Source organism: Schistocerca americana, chromosome 9, assembly GCF_021461395.2.
Source record: "Schistocerca americana isolate TAMUIC-IGC-003095 chromosome 9, iqSchAmer2.1, whole genome shotgun sequence".
Lineage (NCBI taxonomy): Eukaryota > Metazoa > Arthropoda > Insecta > Orthoptera > Acrididae > Schistocerca > Schistocerca americana.
The window spans coordinates 229557806-229565472 of record NC_060127.1 but is presented as its reverse complement, the minus strand read 5'-3'; positions in this window follow the sequence as shown (position 1 = coordinate 229565472).

The following is a 7667-nucleotide window of genomic DNA, read 5'->3' as shown; positions in this document are numbered from 1 at the left end:
ATTGACGATGAAACACAGAAATTGCATCGGAATTAGATACAAAAGGCACAATGCTGATTTAAATACAAGAAAACTGACTCTTCTTACTGTCTATGTTTTGAACCATTCATGTGACTCTAATTATAGATTCCGATGCTTCACTTCAGGTTTACTGTATCCCTCTGACCTTCTTATTGACGATGAAATACAGAAATTGCAACGGAATTAAATACAAAAGGCACAATGCCGACGTAACTACAAGAAAACTGACTCTTCTTACTGTCTATGTTTTGAACCATTCCTGTGACACTAGTTATAGATTCCGATGCTTCACTTCAGGTTTACTGTATCCCTCTGACCATCTTATTGACGATGAAACACAGAAATTGCATCGGAATTGAATACAAAAGGCACAATGACGACTTAAGTACAAGAAAACTGACTCTTCTTACTGTCTATGTTTTGAACCATTCGTGTGACACTAGTTATGATTCCAATGCTTCACTTCCGGTTTACTGTATCCCTCTGACCTTCTTATTGACGTTGAAACACAGAAATTGCATCGGAATAAAATAAAAAGGCACAATGCCGACTTAAGTACAAGAGAACTGACTCCTCTTACTGTCTATGTTTTGAACCATTCCTGTGAGACTAGTTATAGATTCCGTTGCTTCACTTCAGGTTTACTGTATCCCTCTGACCTTCTTATTGACGATGAAACACAGAAATTGCATCGGAATTAGATACAAACTGCACAATGCTGATTTAAATACAAGAAAACTGACTCTTCTTACTGTCTATGTTTTGAACCATTCATGTGACTCTAATTATAGATTCCGATGCTTCACTTCGGGTTTACTGTATCCCTCTGACATTCCTATTGATGATGAAATACAGAAATTGCATCGGAATTAAATACAAAAGGCACAATGCCGACTTAACTACAAGAAAACTGACTCTTCTTACTGTCTATTTTTTGAACCATTCCTGTGACACTAGTTATAGATTCCGATGCTTCACTTCAGGTTTACTGTATTCCTCGGACCATCTTATTGACGATGAAACACAGAAAGTGCATCAGAATTAAATACAAAAGGCACAATGCCGACTTAAGTACAAGAAAACTGACTCTTCTTACTCTCTATGTTTTGAACCATTCCTGTGACACTAGTTATAGATTCCGATGCTTCACTTCAGGTTCACTATATCCCTCTGACCTTCTTATTGACGATGAAACACTGAAATTGCATCGGAATGAAATAGAAAAGGCACAATGCCGACTTAAGTAGAAGAAAACTGACTCTTCTTACTGTCTAAGTTTTGAACCATTCCTGTCACACTAGTTATAGATTCCGACGCTTCACTTCAGGTTTACTGTATGCCTCTGACCTTATTATTGACGATGAAACACAGAAATTGAATCGGAATTAAATACAAATGGCACAATGCTGACTTAAGTACAAGAAAACTGACTCTTCTTACTATCTATGTTTTGAACAATGCCTGTGACACTAGTTATAGATTACGATGCTTCACTTCAGGTTTAGCGTATCCCTCCGACCTTCTTATTGACGATGAAACACAGAAATTGCATCGGATTAAATACAAAAGGCACAATGCTGACTTAAGTACAAGAAAACTGATCTTCTTACTGTCTATGATTTGAAGTATTCCTGTGACACTAGTTATAGAATCCGATGCTTCACTTCAGGTTCACTATATCCCTCTGACCTTCTTATTGACGACGAGTCACTGAAATTGCATCGGAATTAAATACAAAAGGCACAATGCCGTCTTAAGTACAAGAAAACTGACTCTTCTTACTGTCTATGTTTTGAACCATTCCTGTGACACTAGTTATAGATTCCGATGCTGCACTTCGGGTTTACTCTATGCTTCTGACCTTCTTATTGACGATGAAACACAGAAATTGCATCGGAATTAAATACAAAAGGCTCCATGCCGACTTAAGTACAAGAAAACTGACTCTTCATACTGTCTATGTTTTGAACCATTCCTGTGACACTAGTTATAGATTCCGATGATTTACTTCAGGTTTACTGTATCCCTCTGACCTTCTTATTGACGATGAAACACAGAAATTGCGTCGGACTAATACAAAAGGCACAATGCCGACTTAAGTACAAGAAAACTGATCTTCTTACTGTCTATGTTTTGAACCATTCCTGTGACACTAGTTATAGATTCCGATGCTTCACTTCAGGTTTACTGTATACCTCTCACCTTCTTATTGACGATGAAACACAGAAATTGCATCGGATTAAATACAAAAGGCACAATGCCGACTTAAGTACAAGAAAACTGACTCTTCTTACTGTCTATGTTTTGAACCATTCCTGTGACACTAGTTATAGATTCCGATGCTCCACTTCGGGTTTACTCTATGCTTCTGACCTTCTTATTGACGATGAAACACAGAAATTGCATCGGAATTAAATACAAAAGGCTCCATGCCGACTTAAGTACAAGAAAACTGACTCTTCATACTGTCTATGTTTTGACCATTCCTGTGACACTAGTTATAGATTCCGATGCTTCACTTCAGGTTTACTGTATACCTCTCACCTTCTTATTGACGATGATACACAGAAATTGCATCGGAATTAGATACAAAGGGCACAATGCTGATTTAAATACAAGAAAACTGACTCTTCTTACTGTCTATGTTTTGACCATCCATGTGACTCTAATTATAGATTCCGATGCTTCACTTCAGGTTTACTGTATCCCTCTGACATTCTTATTGACGATGAAATACAGATAATGCATCGGAATTAAATACAAAAGGCACAATGTCGACTTAACTTCAAAAAAACTGACTCTTCTTTCTGTCTATGTTTTGAACCATTCCTGTGACAATAGTCATAGATTCCGATGCTTCACTTCAGGTTCACTGTATCCCTCTGACCTTCTTATTGACGATGAAACACTGAAATTGCATCGGAATTAAATAGAAAAGGCACAATGCCGACTTAAGTAGAAGAAAACTGACTCTTCTTACTGTCTATGTTTTGAACCATTCCTGTGAGACTAGTTATAGATTCCGACGCTTCACTTCAGGTTCACTATATCCCTCTGATCTTCTTACTGACAATGAAACACAGAAATTGCATCGGAATGAAATAGAAAAGGCACAATGCCGATTTAAGTACAAGAAAACTGACTCTTCTTACTGTCTATGTTTTGAACCATTCCTGTGACACTAGTTATAGGTTCCGATGCTTCACTTCAGGTTTACTGTATCCCTCTGACCTTCTTATTGAAGATGAAACACAGAAATTGCATCGGATTAAATACAAAAGGCACAATGCCGACTTAAGTACAAGAAAACTGATCTTCTTACTGTCTATGTTTTGAACCATTCCTGTGACACTAGTTATAGAATCCGATGCTTCACTTCAGGTTCACTATATCCCTCTGACCTTCTTATTGACGATGAAACACTGAAATTGCATCGTAATTAATAACACAAGGCCCAATGCCGACTTAAGTACAAGAAAACTGATTTTCTTACTGTCTATGTTTTGAACCATTCCTGGGACACTAGTTATAGAATCCGATGCTTCACTTCAGGTTTACTGTATCCCTCTGACCTTCTTATTGACGATGAAACACAGATATTGCATCGGAATTAATTACAAATGCACAATGCCGACTTATGTACAAGAAAACTGACTCTTCTTACTGTCTATGTTTGAACCACTCATGTGACACTAGTTATAGATTCCGATGCTTCACTTCAGGTTTACTGTATACCTCTGACCTTCTTATTGACAATGAAACACAGAAGTTGCATCGGAATTAAATACAAAAGGCACCATGCCGACTCAAGTACAAAGAGACTGGCTCATCTTACTGTCTATGATTTGAAACTTTCCTGTGAGACCGGTTTTAGATACCGATGCTTCACTTCAGGTTTACTGTATCCCTCTGACCCTCTTATTGACGATGGAACACAGAAACTGCATCGGAATTAGATACAAAGGGCACAATGCCGATTTAAGTACAAGAAAACTGACTCTTCTTACTGTCTATGTTTTGAACCATTCCTGTGACACTAGTTATGATTCCGATGCTTCACTTCCGGTTTACTGTATCCCTCTGACCTTCTTATTGACGATGAAACACAGAAATTGCATCGGAATAAAATAAAAAGGCACAATGCCGACTTAAGTACAAGAAAACTGACTCTTCTTACTGTCTATGTTTTGAACCATTCCTGTGAAACTAGTTATGATTCCAATGCTTCACTTCCGGTTTACTGTATCCCTCTGACCTTCTTATTGACGATGAAACACAGAAATTGCCTCGGAATAAAATAAAAAGGCACAATGCCGACTTAAGTACAAGAGAACTGACTCCTCTTACTGTCTATGTTTTGAACCACTCCTGTGAGACTAGTTATAGATTCCGATGCTTCACTTCTGGTTTACTGTATCCCTCTGACCCTCTTATTGACGATGAAACACAGAAATTGCATCGGAATTAGATACAAAGGGCACAATGCTGATTTAAATACAAGAAAACTGACTCTTCTTACTGTCTATGTTTTGAACCATTCATGTGACTCTAATTATAGATTCCGATGCTTCACTTCGGGTTTACTGTATCCTTCTGACATTCCTATTGACGATGAAATACAGAAATTGCATCGGAATTAAATACAAAAGGCACAATGCCGACTTAACTTCAAAAAAACTGACTCTTCTTACTGTCTATGTTTTGAACCATTCCTGTGACACTAGTTATAGATTCCGATGCTTCACTTCAGGTTTACTGTATCCCTCGGACCATCTTATTGACGATGAAACACAGAAATTGCATCGGAATTAAATACAAAAGGCACAATGCCGACTTAAGTACAAGAAAACTGACTCTTCTTACTCTCTATGTTTTGAACCATTCCTGTGACACTAGTTATAGATTCCGATGCTTCACTTCAGGTTCACTGTATCCCTCTGACCTTCTTATTGACGATGAAACACTGAAATTGCATCGGAATTAAATAGAAAAGCCACAATGCCGACTTAAGTAGAAGAAAACTGACTCTTCTTACTGTCTATGTTTTGAAACATTCCTGTGACACTAGTTATAGATTCCGACGCTTCACTTCAGGTTTACTGTATGCCTCTGACCTTATTATTGACGATGAAACACAGAAATTGCATCGGAATTAAATACAAAAGGCCCAATGCCGACTTAAGTACAACAAAACTGACTCTTCTTACTGTCTATGTTTTGAACCATTCCTGTGACACTTGTTATAGATTCCGATGCTTCACTTCAGGTTTACTGTATCCGTCTGACCTTCGTATTGACGATGAAACACAGAAATTGCATCGGAATTAAATACAAAAGGCACAATGCCGACTTAAGTACAAGAAACCTGATCATCTTACTGTCTATATTTTGTACCACTCCTGTGACACTAGTTATAGAATCCGATGCTTCACTTCAGGTTCAGTATATCCCTCTGATCTTCTTACTGACAATGAAACACAGAAATTGCATCGGAATGAAATAGAAAAGGCACAATGCCGATTTAAGTACAGGAAAACTGACTCTTCTTACTGTCTATGTTTTGAACCATTCCTGTGACACTAGTTATAGATTCCGATGCTTCACTTCAGGTTTACTGTATCCCTCTGACCTTCTTATTGACGATGAAACACAGAAATTGCATCGGATTAAATACAAAAGGCACAATGCCGACTTTAGTACAAGAAAACTGACTCTTCTTACTGTCTATGTTTTGAACCATTCCTGTGACACTAGTTATAGAATCCGATGCTTCACTTCAGGTTTACTGTATCCCTCTGACCATCTTATTGACGATGAAACACAGAAATTGCATCGGAATTAAATACAAAAGGCACAATGCCGACTTAAGTACAAGAAAACTGACTCTTCTTACTGTCTATGTTTTGAACCATTCCTGTGACACTAGTTATGATTCCAATGCTTCACTTCCGGTTTACTGTATCCCTCTGACCTTCTTATTGACGATGAAACACAGAAATTGCATCGGAATTAGATACAAAGGGCACAATGCTGATTTAAATACAAGAAAACTGAATCTTCTTACTGTCTATGTTTTGAACCATTCATGTGACTCTAATTATAGATTCCGATGCTTCACTTCGTGTTTACTGTATACCTCTGACATTCCTGTTGACGATGAAATACAGAAATTGCATCGGAATTAAATACAAAAGGCACAATGCCGACTTAACTTCAAGAAAACTGACTCTTCTTACTGTCTATGTTTTGAACCATTCCTGTGACACTAGTTATAGATTCCGATGCTTCACTTCAGGTTTACTGTATCCCTCGGACTATCTTATTGACGATGAAACACAGAAATTGCATCGGAATTAAATACAAAAGGCACAATGCCGACTTAAGTACAAGAAAACTGACTCATCTTACTCTCTATGTTTTGAACCATTCCTGGGACACTAGTTATAGATTCCGATGCTTCACTTCAGGTTCACTGTATCCCTCTGACCTTCTTATTGACGATGAAACACTGAAATTGCATCGGAATTAAATAGAAAAGCCACAATGCCGACTTAAGTAGAAGAAAACTGACTCTTCTTACTGTCTATGTTTTGAACCATTCCTGTGACACTAGTTATAGAATCCGATGCTTCACATCAGGTTCACTATATCCCTCTGACCTTCTTATTGACGATGAAACACTGAAATTGCATCGGAATTACATACAAAAGGCACAATGCCGACTTAAGTACAAGAAAACTCACTCTTCCTACTGTCTATGTTTTGAACCATTCCTGTGACACTAGTTATCGTTTCCGATGCTTCACTTCAGGTTTACTGTATCCCTCTGACCTACTTATTGACGATGAAACACAGAAATTGCATCGGAATTAAATACAAAAGGCACAATGCCGACTTAAGTACAAGAAAACTGACTCTTCTTACTATCTATGTTTTGAACAATGCTGTGACACTAGTTATAGATTCCGATGCTTCACTTCAGGTTTACCGTATCCCTCCGACCTTCTTATTGACGATGAAACACAGAAATGGCATCGGATTAAATACAAAAAGCACAATGCCGACTTAAGTACAAGAAAACTGACTCATCTTTCTGTCTATGTTTTGAACCATACCTGTGACACTGGTTATAGATTCCGATGCTTCACTTCAGGTTTACTGTATCCCAATGACCTTCTTATTGACGATGAAACACAGAAATTGCATCGGATTTATATATAAAAGGCACAATGCCGACTTAAGGGGATACGGAATCGGATTTTGGGTTAAAAAATCGAATTTTTTTATTGGCGTATTATATTCTGCCATGTTTCCTCTTTAAAATGACGTATCATACATAGCTCTACTACAATTATAACTATTTTATTTTTATATATATGTGAGATCGGGTATTGCGCTTTAGTTATACACGTCTCTAGTGGCTGACCATGAACTTTTTGGCAGTACCTTTAAAGTGACATGAATTCAAATATCCCGGTTTCCAGCGACTATTTATACACTAGTTGCCCGAAAATGTTTCTCTCTGGTTTCCTCAAGTTACTCTTTGACTTTGTGGCGGTACTGTTTTGTAAACAGTGTGATATAAGAAAGTATTTGTTGTTGAGTTATTTCGTATTTAGTGCTTCATTTTTCGCAGTGAAAATGCC